A 13555-nucleotide genomic window follows, 5' to 3' on the forward strand; every position below is an offset into this window, starting at 1 on the left:
GTGGATTCCTTTTTATTGGCCTTTCGTCGATTTATTTCGCGCCGTGGCTTGCCACGTGTAATTTATTCTGACGATGCTTTAATGTTTAATGCAGCCAGTCGCGAACTTAAGCTGACAAATGGACTTCTACGCGATGCCTAGATACAGAACTTTTGTGCATCTAGTAACATCACATGGAAGTTCATTGCTGAGCGCGCTTCGTGGTGGGTAGGATATTGGGAAACGACGATTCGAACAGTTAAGAACAGCCTCCGGAAAACACTAGGAAAAGGATGCTACAGCTTCGAACAGCTCCACACTTTACTAACACAGGTCGAGGCAGTGATAAATTCTAGACCACTCACACACATTTCTGATGATGCTGCCGAAGCGGGAGTACTAACTCATTCGCACTTGTTGTCAGGTAGACGTCTCACTGCCCTTCCACAAGCGCAAGTTAGCGAGAACTCGGGAGGCCGCACAGACACACGGCGCGCCTGCAGATTTAGAGAACAAAAACTAAACGACTTTTGGCAGCACTGGTATAAAGATTACATCTTTACACTGAGAGGCACGCAGAAGCTCGACAACTGCTTAAAGAATGATGAATTGGGACTATTAGAGAAAACGAAGTACCCATTACATTTCGGAAATTAGGTAAAGTTGTTAAAATTTTTAAGGGGAGCGATGGGTACGTCGTAGCATGCAAAGTCCGACTAGCAGACGACGCCGAGCTCACGAGACCGGTTCAACTTCTTTTTCCTCTGAAACTGTGCAAGTGAGATTGCTGGCCGCTGAGGTTGTTGGAAATCGTGCTCGCGTGGCGCATCGAAGAAGGCGAAGAGAAAAGATAAGCTCGCGACCGAGAGAACGCAGACGTTAGGCTTGTGACCTTGAGTTCGCTGCGTTAGGTCGGCTTAGCGCTCTGCGCCAATAAACCCGGCAAAGTGTCTTTACCCACAGACGCATTGCATTGGCAATCACATAACGAAGGATGAAGCTCAAGGCGAGGAGCTTAGCCCTTGAAAGTTGCAAGACGAGGCCAGCAGTATATAGGTCACAGATAAGCATCGGCTGCAAAGACTTCCACGAGATGCGAGCGTTCGATAAACCGTGCCCAGAAGTGGAAGCCGCGGACAAACGTTACGTAACAGGTAATCGCGGTTTACGCTGTCGTTCACGAACTGCACTGTAGAAAACAAACAACTTGCATGGAACTTGGGTTGCGCACTCGAACTCGCAGTTTTCATTTCGTAAACACTGATTTCTCAAATAGTTGTCACATCTCCATCAAAGATCCACATGCAACGACCTCCACAGTCGGGACACCCGCCGTGGTGGGGTAATAGTTTTGACGTGGCGCTGCTAAGTCCTAGGGCGCGGGATCAAATCGCGGCCACCGCGGCCGCATTTGATGGGGGAGAAATGCAAAAACGCCTGTGTATTGTGCACTGGGTGCACGAACCGCAGAATTGTTTCGCGCAGTCTGACGAGCACGGACTCGAAGCGACACACACAAAAAAACTATGCAAGAAAATACTTGGATGCCGATACCCGTCAAAGACAGTCAGTGTGTACTCTGCGATTAACGGGAGATGCTCACACACACACACACACACACACACACACACACACACACACACACACACACACACACACACACACACACACACACACACACACACACACACACACACACACACACACACACACACACACACACACACACACACACACACACACACACACACACACACACACACACACACACACACACACACGCACACGCACACGCACACGCACACGCACACACACACGCACACGCACACACACACACACACACGCACACGCACACGCACACACACACGCACACGCACACACACACACACACACAGCGGCGAAGCTTACGTTGGTGTTCGCGCAGAACGCTGTCCTTGTTTAGCGAACATTTACAAGGAGAGAGCACACGACCAAGTTTGACACATTTTCACCACGAAACGCCTCCCTCAACATAAACATGGAGAGCTCGATCATGCCCACCCCGCGCCCGACGACAAATGAATGACGACGGAGGAGTGACGAAGACTGTATGACGACGACAGATGACGTCACAATGACGTCGACGGCGTGACAACAATGGCATGGCAACAATGGAATGGCGGCATTCGAATCACTACAACAGAACCACGACGTTGGAGCGATCACGAGTGCACGACGAAGACGGTATGACGATGACTAAATGGCAAAGACTGCATGACCAAGCAGGGTTCTTTAACGTGCACCCAATTCACACGGTACACGGGCATTTTTCATCAAATCAGGCAAGAAAAAATAACACGGTGATCTTCACTGTGCGAAAATGTTGATGTCGCAGTAAATGAATCAAGAAGTGAAGGAATCGCTGAAATCTGCTGCCTTTGCCCTTTTTTTTTCTTTTCGGAGTTTACACTTTACCGTTAGCTTCTGCCTTCCGCGAAGGAATTGTTGTATTTGAAAGAAAGAAAGAAACGGAAAAAAAGGAAGAATAAAACACAAAGCTATGTGTGTTCCCGCAGGTGCTTTCTGGGACCGGATATTTGTATGTGTGCTATGAAGATTTGAGGATTACGTACAAACAAGCCATATACCCATTTTCATTGACACATAGGCGGGCAGCCAGTTCACGAGAACGCTCTTCTCGGAAACACAAGCGTGACCTTGTACCTCCAGGTTTTCTAGCACTTTGCCCCACGACGCACTGTGCCCAGTGCTTGTGAAAAAAAAAAGAGCCCCTTGTTTGCTTAAACAAAGGCCATCAACGATGTCTGCAGTGTTCTGAACAGCTGTTGATGTGCAAACAGTGATCTGCGTCTTTCCCTACAGAACGTTTTAAAAAGATTTTGAGCCTACTTCTGCTTCGTTATTGGTATAATTTCACAGCAAGATCGAATTTTACGGTCCGAATCGTTCGATAAAACGCTTAGCATTGTTACTTGCCTGGCTTCTTAAGAAAATGCGAATCTACCTTCATCCGAGCGTTTTGCCACAAGGGCTCTTCCAAACATGGCTGCTATGACGTAACCTTGCCAGTAGAGAGTTCAGACGAGCTCATTAGCGAGCTCCAAGAGACATATCTTGGAAAAACAGCGAGCGAGGTGTTTAAGGACTACGAGGGACCTCCCAACCCAGATCTCGATGCCCCCATCACCTCGACAGAGGTTAGAGCAGAGATTAATAACCTCAGAAAGAGATCGGCCCCGGGTCCGGACGGGATAACGAACACAGCTCTCAGGAATCTAGACGATGAGTCTATCATCGCACTAACCAAGTACATGAACCAGGTGTGGGAGACAGGAGAACTCCCAAAGACATGGAAACAGGCGGACGTAGTCTTTATTCCAAAGCCAGGCAAAGTACCCAGCTTGAACAACATGCGACCAATTTCCCTCACCTCGTGTGTAGGAAAATTGATGGAGCATGTTGTTCAGACAAGACTGACCAGGTACATGGAGGAGAACGATCTCTGGCCGCATGAAATGGTTGGATTCAGGCCGGGGCTCAGTACACAAGATGTCATGCTCAGACTAAAGCATGATATCCTAGACCGATATGACTCAACTGACACCAGGGCGATCCTAGGCCTCGACCTCACCAAGGCATTTGACAACGTTAGCCACGAGGCTATCTTGGCAGGCCTTGAAGAGGTAGGTGTGGGTCATAGGGCATATACATACGTCAAAGACTTTCTGTCACAGAGGGAGGCGAATATAAAATATCTGGATGTAAAGTCCCCTCCCATCACACTTGGGAGCAAGGGGACTCCCCAAGGGTCGGTGCTATCACCCTTCCTATTCAACATAGTGCTGAGGAGTCTCCCAGCGGAACTCAATAAGATTAAATCGATAAAATTTAGCATGTACGCGGATGATATCAACATCTGGGTTAACAGTGGGAGCGACGCAGCCATCGAACTTAAACTACAGATAGCGGCAAATATGGTGGAAGAGTATGCGGCCCGCAGAGGCTTGTCGTGCTCGCCACAGAAATCGGAGCTATTAATCATTGAGCCAAAACATCAAAGGAGACACGCTGGGGGCAGCATACCAATCAATGTATTCATAAACGGAAAGGAGGTTCCCAAGGTGGAGGAAATCAGAATTCTGGGCATGTATATCCAGAGAAATAGATACAACCTCACGACAATCAAAAAGTTAGAAGGATACGCGGCGCAAGTCACGGGGATATTTAGGAGAGTTGCACTCAAAGGCAGGGGCCTCAAAGAGAACAGCCTCCTCAGGCTCATGCAAGCCTTTATTACTAGTCGAATAGCGTATGCCACACCGTATCTTGTTTTTAAACAAGAAGAAAAAGACAAAATAGACGCGATTATTAGGAAGAGCGTTAAGAGAGCCCTAGGACTCCCAGACTCAACCTCGACAGACCTTCTTCTCAAAATGGGGGTTCACAACACGCTAGTTGAACTCATGGAGGCAGTACGAGTATCTCAGTTGGAAAGATTAGGCCAGTCCAAAACAGGGAGAAAAATCATGGAATGGGTAGGAATCCAATGTGACAGGGGTGCCTCGACTGGCAAGAAGGACATACCGTTGGACGTGCGTAAACGCTTCCGAATTACCCCCCTACCTAAAAATATGCACCCTATCTACAACAAAGAGAGGAGAGCTCACAGGGCTAAAGCTCTAGTAAATAAACTTAAAAACACGCCGGCGCATAAAGTAGCGTACGTGGACGCCGCTTGCGGCAAAGACGGGGCTGCGGTATCGACGGTGGTAGATGGCGACGGGTGCGTTAAGATAGCGTGCTCCACGTGTACGAGGGACGCCTGTACAGACGAGGAGGTTGCAGTAGCGCTCGCTTGTGCGGGTACAAAAGCGGGAGTCATATTAGGCGATAGCAAATTAGCTATCCGAAATTTTAGCAAAGGGCGAATCTCGGAAGAGGCCCTCAAAATTCTACTCAAGAACCCTCCTAGTAGGGACATAACTTTTGTTTGGGTTCCGGCCCATGAAGAAGTCGCAGGAAACGAAGCCGCTCACGAGCTCGCCCGAGCACTCTACCACCGGGCAACTCTAGAGCAGCCAGTTCCAGGGATCAAAGATAGCATCATCACGTACAGGGAAATTGTCGATCATTACAAAGCCGAAAGAAAAATATTTCCGCCTCCGCATCGGTCTCTCTCTCTGGAGGACGCTCGCATTTGGCGGCGCCTCCAGGGAAACAATTATACATCACCATATTGGATCTACTTAACTCAGACGAGGGACTATAACGACGCCCTCTGCAAAATTTGTAAGGAGAAAGGTACGTTAGACCATGTAATATGGTAGTGTGCTGGTTCCCCAGGAGCCAAAGAAAACATTGACAGTAGAGAAGCCTGGGAGGCCTTGCTCCAGAGCGAGGCTGAAGACGACCAGAGTCGAGCAATCCGCCTGGCCGTTGAGGCCGTGAAGACTCACCGTCCTCAACGCGCGGGGACTGCTTCGTCCTCCCCCCCTACCTACGTGTAGGTTAAGAGGCGGGCACCCCAGCTCGGTGGAATAATAAAGTTTTCACTCACTCACTCAGTTGTGCGGCCGGAACAAGACCTTAGCGGGCTACAATATATATTTTCACGCGATAGCGTTTAGGGCCCCGTGTCGCAGAAAATGCATAGCCGCCCGCGGCCGAGAAAATCATCTCTACCGCGCAGGCCCTCCAAATATATTTTACCACTAAAGTTGCTCACACTTTGTCTTGTATTCTTTACAAAGTTATTCCTCGGAATTCTGAGAGTGACAGCCCACAAACAACTGTCATGAAACAAAACACCGACAGCGCATGCCTTTTAGGCTAAATCTTTTTAGGCTGAAATATTAAAGGTGCAAACAATAAAAGAAGGCCAGCCCACGAAAGAGGCCGCGTTTCTCCCAGAAAGCGCGCCTTCGTGCATAGCGTTCACCGCCAGCGTTTCCCGGTAAAAATTACGGTTACATAAGTTCCAAATGCCGGGAATTGCCGACGCCAGATTTTCTGCTACACGGGGCTCTAAATGCTAACGCGTTAATAACAAAATGATCCCCCTTTAAATAGGTGGAGTGCTAAATTTACCCAGAGTTCGAGGCCCGTGGATCTTTACTTGCCATTAGTGTACAGAAGTGGCGACAACAAGTCACTTACGCAACTTATTAGGGGCGAAGCTCCTTATAGCGGCACCCGTTCGTCCCCGTCGTAGTAGGTAGCCACGTCTAGTTTTATGAATTGCTCAATAGATGGCGTTGTGTGTCCGTATATGTATGTATACCCATATATACATATATATGTATACGTATAGTATAACCGGAAGCCGACTTCTGCTTCCGGTTCCGCTTCCGTTTCCACTTCCGGTTCCGCTTCCGGAAGCCAGCTTCCGGCTTCCGGAGAACGCTTCCGGCGTTTTATGAAAAAAAAAATCCCGAAAGTTGTGTCCGTAGCGCGGAATCGAACCAGGGACCCCTCGCTTCCGAACGCGCGGCGCTAACCACTACGCCACGAAGCGCACATAGACACACGCACCACGATGGCAATAAATACCCAACATTAACGAAAGGCCGCGTTTCTAGCGCGTTTCTAACGCGTTTGTGCTAGCGCGTTATGGCACGTGTAAGAAGCTGGTGTAAGACGCTGTGGCCTCTCCGCCTTACCTTCAACGCGTTTCGAACGCGCTGCCCAAGGCGTGGCAAGTCAAGTTCAAGTCGAGGAGCGTTTATGAATACGGGGGGAGGGTATACTCTCTCAGCAGTCATGTGATGGCGTCGGCAAACGCGGTGCACGTTCCGGCATGTGTAATGGCTGCGTAAGACGCAGTGGCCGCTCCCCCTTACTAGAGAGTACTGCACGTTTCTAACGCGTTTGTGCTAGCGTCCCCTTAAGCGGGAGATCCGATGATTCCCTCCGGAGCTTCGCCCACTCATCATCATTCACCCCGTGGATATGTTGTGATTTTTTATTGCGATAGCAATTATATGGACACTCAAAAGCAGATTTCTACCGTCGGCGTCGCCGTCGCCGTCGCCGTGAGGTTCCGTATGACGTCATTTGGAGAAGAAATCGTCGCCGCGCGCCGAACGCTGTATGTGCGAGTGAAAGGGCGTGAGGGGCGCGTCTTTCACGGGGAGTGAACGCACGGCGGAGAACAAACGCGCGTTCTGCGCCGTGCTCGCTTAAGGGCTGCAGAAGTAGGCGTCTCTGTTCTCCTTCACAATCACCATGTATGTAGAGCAAACGCGCCTTCTTCCGACGAGCGAGAGGCCGTGGGGGAGGGGGAGGGAAGGGAGGCGACGTTTAGCTGCGGCACGCAGTGCCTATTTATATCAGAGGCTCCGGCAACAGTCACCAACGCCGCACGCATTTTGAGCGAACGCGGGCAAAACGCCGATGGCGTCGACAACAGTTGTGCGTGTTGCCGATGCTGCTACATGTCTAAGTTTATACAGCTGATAAAGCTAATATCATTACTTCGTATAGCTCTCTACAAGTTTGCTATCGCAATTGATGCTTCGCCTTTCAGGTGAAACTGCGACAACTTTTTTTATTTGTTTTAACAGCGAAGCTGTTTAAGCCAGCCGTAAAAGGGGCGCGTTTCACGAAACTATCATATTCAGCATCGGCTCGAGCGTCGTCGTCTTCTTCCGCAGCTGGCTTGTTGGCGCCCCTCGGTTAGCGCTCGTATAGGGAGCCTACATTCAACGCCGTTTGCATGTAGGCTTCCTAAGCGCCCGAACTCGTGCTCTGCACATGCTCGTGGCACTAGTCCCGCGTTCATCGTCGTCGTCTTCTTCCACAGCTGGCTGCGTGGCCGCTAACCTTTCCAGCGTGCAATTCCACTTCTCTTGTGTCATCGTAATGGGGAGGCAAAGCTTGCAGTAGGCCGTGCAAAGCTCGAGTCACAATGACTCGTGGTCGATCGATTGCGTCTCCTGGCAGTAACTAGGTTGAATTCTATGTCGAGGTTGAACTTGGTAGCAGCTAGATTCGGCCTTGGCAATGCGTGAGTTGAGCTTGATTATGCCAGGTATCTCTTAGGTGATGACGCAATCGATCGGACAGCTTTGCTGCGTCTCGAGCTTTGCGTGGCCGAGTGCAAGCATTGCCGTTTTGTAGCGTTAGCTACACTGGCCTAGCCAAGCCCGTTTCGCGCGGCACATCAAGAGCCGTGCTGCGCATGCGCAAGGATCAGTGATGTCACACGGCTTGCGCACCGGAGCCATCGGAGCCGGCACCTCTCGCGCACTCCGCCGCCGCCGCGCGCGACTCACCGCCGCCGGTCTGCGCATTCCAGAGGAGTGACGTCGTAGCCGTGGTAGACGCACTGGCGCCGGCGCGCGCTCAGGGCTCTGTTATACTCCGACGTAACGTCGACGCGCGCGCACGCTGGGCACAGCGACGCTACGCTAGCAAAACGCGAGCACTCTATACTCTGACGTGCGGCGCGACCGACGCGACCAGCGTCCGTCGGCGCGGCCCGGCGGCAGCCGGCGCGAAATGCAGCATGCTGCATTTCGCGCCGACGACGTTACCCAGACTGCACCGCGTCCGCGTTTCTTTCCGCGCGGAGCTCGCTTTCCGCGCTCTGCTCTGCTCTACTGAGCATGCGCTGATTTGGCTCCGGCCGCTGCGTCGGGCCGCGTCGCGTTGTACTATAGGGCAGGCGGATTTGCGCCTGGCGTGTCTTCGCCGACGTGACGCGACGAAACCAACGCCGGCGCGCGAGCGCGTTATGAACGTCGGAGTATAAAACAGAGCCCTCACTGTGCAGTCGCCGTCTGACACTGCGCTGGAGCCGCTGCGCTTCTGACTGGCGTTTGCCAGTGTGGTATAGCCATGGAGAAGGAGAGCGCAAATGCTGCTCAACAGCGCAGAAGAACGGAGAAGCTTGACTCATCGGATCCCGAAGTAGTTGCCTGGCAATTAGCGGTTGAGCGTAGGAGACAACCAGGAAAGCTAAGAATAATCAGCTGAACCTTTGCTAACGCTACGTATATCCTGGCATAGCCGAGCTAAGCCACTGCAACTTTTTGTTTTTATTCGGCAGACTCCCCCGACTTCTACAATACTGAACTCACTTGCCGTGAAAACAGCAGGCTCTCACAGAGGACAACGCAATCTTTTCTAGAACAACACTTTATTTTATTTTATGCGATGCAACACAACGTTGTCCTGGTCCGCCACGTTATTGACAGTTGTGGCTTCCGAAACGCATGCGCACTCTTAGGGTCTGTGCGACGTGCAAAACACTTCACAAATTGCCAGGATCCAAGGCGGTGCGACCGTGCAGTGGTTGGCGCGCCCAACTGCGCGTTATCTCAAGGGAATGAGTTGGAATCGCAGTTTTGAGGCGATGCGGTTGCCTGACGACATCAGGTGAGGCACAGCGGAAACCACTAACGGACTCGGACAGCCCACTTTCGAATTTTCAACTGAGATAAAAGAGACTGTAAAGCCGAGTAGTCAGCGCCACTGGCTTTCGAAGCAGTCTCCTCAGAGTATCACTGATTAAAACACCGCTCCGCGTCCTCTAATTTCCTTTGTTTCTTTAGTTTCACTGTAATTCTCTCTATCGTTAAGCTTTCCAGAATTTAGGGCCGATGTAACCAGCGTTCTCCCTGTTATGCAAGGACTCTATGGGGGAAAAACCGTTTTACAACTTCATTTGCAGGCAGTAAATAACACGAAAGGGCGTCGCAGGACGTGTAGGGAAGATGAGTTGGGTAGACGCTGTGCCTAAGTTCATGGAAAGTCATAGAACAGTATAACGCGCACTGCAAAAAAAAAAAAAAAAGAGAACTGTCAGCCTTTTCACGGGGGGCGTAGTTGGAAGACCAGGGAAGCTGCACTATGGTGTGAATTATGTATTTCCAATTATGACTATTAAGATTTGATGGTGTCATTGGTTACTTGAACTATTAAAGAATGCGAAATATATATGATCCAGTGGTTTTCATTTATTTATTGACCCCAGGGACCATGGCCTTAGGGTCGCTACGGTACACCACCATAGGGGGTACGGCAAAGGTTGGCACGTTCTTCATATACACGTCACCAACAATGCGCGCGTTCGGTGCGAACGCGGGTAAAACACCGCCGCCGTCGACAACACTTGTGCGCGTTGCTTGTGTGACCACCCACAACCGCTGTCAAAACGCTGGCTACGTGAAGGAACGGCTAAACGCCGTTGTCGACACTGTTAGGGGGAGAGGCGGGCGAGAGCTCAGAGAGAGTCGGCGGCAGAGGCCGGCAGGGCTGCGCGCATGCGCCGCAGTGGAAGAGCGGGCATGCACGCAGACGCACAGTCTAGGGTGCCTCGATGCCCTCCTCGCCCACCACTTCCCTTCCACTGGGAAGTCGCGTTTGCTCTCCTCCGTGCGTTCGCTCCCCGTGAAAGCGTGCGTCCCTCGCCCTCGCTCGCTTTAACTCGCACATACAACATATGGCCAATCAGAGTTTTTAGGGGCGAAGCTCCTTAGGGTGTGGGTCTGTCCCTCCTCTGTAGTATGTAGTAGTAGCAGTCGTCGTCGTCGTAGTAGGTAGCCACGTCTACTTTTAGGGGCGAAGCTCCTTATAGCGGCAGCCGTTCGTCCCCGTCGTAGTAGGTAGCCCCGTCTAGTTTTATGAATTGCTCAATAGATGGCGTTGTGTGTCCGTATATGTATGTATACCCATACATACATATATATGTATACGTATAGTATAACCGGAAGCCGACTTCCGCTTCCGGTTCCACTTCTGGTTCCGCTTCCGTTTCCACTTCCGGTTCCGCTTCCGGAAGCCAGCTTCCGGAGAATAGTCTTTCTTGGGGAACTTAAACGCTGAAAATTTGGTCTGTCTGTTTGTCTGTCTGTCACCCGATTCAGTCAACCGGCCAAAGTTGGACCACTTGCTTACCGCCCACACTACTTAAACTGGTATGGCTGTTCATACTTGTGAACGTTATCGATCACAAAGTAAATATTACGCATATCTGAGGCGCAACATCACTAGGTAAGTATTAGGAGGTGTGTTCCTTTAATAGAAAATACATAGATACGTAACTCTAAAGACCCTAGTTTCTTAAGCTGCGCTGAAAATGCCATGCTATGCGCGCCTACGAACGACGTTCCCCGACTGTGCGCCGACGAGCGCCCTCTGCCATGGAGGAAGGAAACCCTCTGCACAAGCTCATGTTTCCCGACGTATTGCCAGATGGCGTCCACGTCTCTACGCAGCGCCTCCTCAATTTTATCAATGCCAGCCAGATGCGGCCGATTCAACATAAAGGAAGCGCTGTCTGAGGCAGGGCAAAACATAAATGGCCGCTTGATGAAATAATGCGGTAAAATGAAATCTGTTCAAACCATAGAGTTTCATATTACTATAACTACAGGGCAATGTGGCGCTGCGATCGTTCAACTATCATGGGAATGATGGGAAGTACAGGCTACGGATTGGTATTCTGTTGACTGGCGAACTAGTCTACAGGTATTTTTTGTCAGTTTTGGTTTCGCTAGTTTTGCTCCAAGCGCAGTTGCTACAATCCGTAGAACACAAACTTACTTGTGGTAGGAAAGGTTGCTGCTTCCTGGCTGTAGTCTGCTGTCGCAAAACGGGTAAGCGCAAAGCCACGACACAACAGTTGCTGGCGCGCACTTCAGAAGAAGCGGTACGTCAACATAAAATATAGTGAAGCATGCTCGTAAGAGGCCACAAGCGTCCAAGATAGCACTGCAGCAGATGTATTTAAAAGTACTCGAAGACGTTCATCAATCGTGACAGCCGATGCAGCCTTTCGAAAGAGCGAGATGATGATGATAAGTGGTTCTTGAGGGAAAAGGAAAGGTTGGCGCTATCTTCTGCAGCCCTTGAGGGAGCACGGCTCAGCGCCAACGGGGAGGGGTAAGTGGGAGCGAAAGAAGGGATATCGAAAGAGCGAGAGAGTTCGCAAGTGCGTCTGCGCATACGCAAGTGCGTCTGCGAGAAAAGTTCACTTTCCCCGCGTTCGCAGCGAGCAGGCGTCGTAGCCTGCTCGCTGCGACGCCTGCTCGCAGCGTCGCAGCGAGCAGGCGTCTCTCAAAGGCGCAACACTTTTCTCATAATACAAAATTTTTTTCCCACAAATATTTGATGAGTATTTTTATATAAGCCCATGCATGGTTGTTATTGCTGTTGTGAAAGTAAATAAATAGTTATTCAATGGCGCTAAATCCGGCAGAACGATGCATACCCTGGTGGTAAACCATGCTTCAATCTCAAAGTCATACAAACTTTATATTGTATCAAACACAACATAAATAAAATTAATTTTTGCACGAAAATGTTTTAATACAGCTTCGTTTACTGCGCCGCATGCAAACGCCACCAGTTTCAAGACATAAGTCAATCCGAAGCCTGTACTTCCCATCATTCCCATGTAGGTTGAGGCGACGTTCAGGAGAACCCCCGTAGACACTAGCGCCACTTTTCCCTCTAGGTTTTTTATTTAGAAACTCTATGGTTCAAACAAACCTCCATTGCATGTATCATGCCAGGACGGAAATGGTACGAGAACAGCATCACGGGTGGCCGCGGATCAGACCAGCACTCATGTAGTACGGCCGGCAGAAGACTATCGTCTTTCGACGACATTTCCAGCGAAGCACGCAGATACGCGGCAATTTTTTTTATAAAAAAAAGTTCCGAAAGTTGTGTCCGTAGCGCGGAATCGAACCAGGGACCCCTCGCTTGCGAACGCGCGGCGCTAACCACTACGCCACGAAGCCGACATGGACACACGCACCACGATGACAATAAATACCCAACATTAACGAAAGACTGCGCGTTTCTAACGCGTTTGTGCTAGCGCGTTACGGCCCGTGTAAGAAGCTGGTGTAAGACGCTGTGGCCTCTCCGCCTTACCCCCGTATTCATAAACGCTCCTCGACTTGAACTTGACCATAGCCTCCTATATGACTTGACTTGCCACTGCCTTGGGCAGCGCGTTCGAAACGCGTTGAAGGCAGTGGCAAGTCAAGTTCGAGTCGAGGAGCGTTTATGAATACGGGGGTTATACTCTCTCAGCAGTCATGTGATGGCGTCGGCAAACGCGGTGCACGTTCCGGCATGTGTACACGGCTGCGTAAGACGCTGTGTCCTCTCCCCCTTACTAGAGAGTACTGCACGTTTCCAACGCGTTTGTGCTAGCGTCCCCTTAAGCGGGAGATGGTGCAATTATAATGAACGGCGCTGTTATAAAATAGGAATGACGTAACATATGGCGCGTGTCATTGCTGGAAGTCAATCGTTCGATTTAGTGCGGCGAGACTGGGCGAATTACACGGAAGATTCACGGTTTACCGATGATTCCCTCCGGAGCTTCGCCCACTTATCATCATTCACCCCGTGGATATGCGGTGTTTTTTTTTTCTATTGCTGGACGCGGCGATCGAAGGGTGAGCCCTTGAATTGAATTCTGAGGTTTTGCGTGCTAAAACCACGATTGATAATGGGAAACTTCGATTTTCGGAGTTCTGGCAGCCCGCTGGCAGCCAGCTAGTTCCGGTTCTGATAGGAAGTCACGTGGGCTGGGATCCCAAGACAACCCGGAGCT

This window comes from Dermacentor silvarum, chromosome 9, assembly GCF_013339745.2.
Source record: "Dermacentor silvarum isolate Dsil-2018 chromosome 9, BIME_Dsil_1.4, whole genome shotgun sequence".
Lineage (NCBI taxonomy): Eukaryota > Metazoa > Arthropoda > Arachnida > Ixodida > Ixodidae > Dermacentor > Dermacentor silvarum.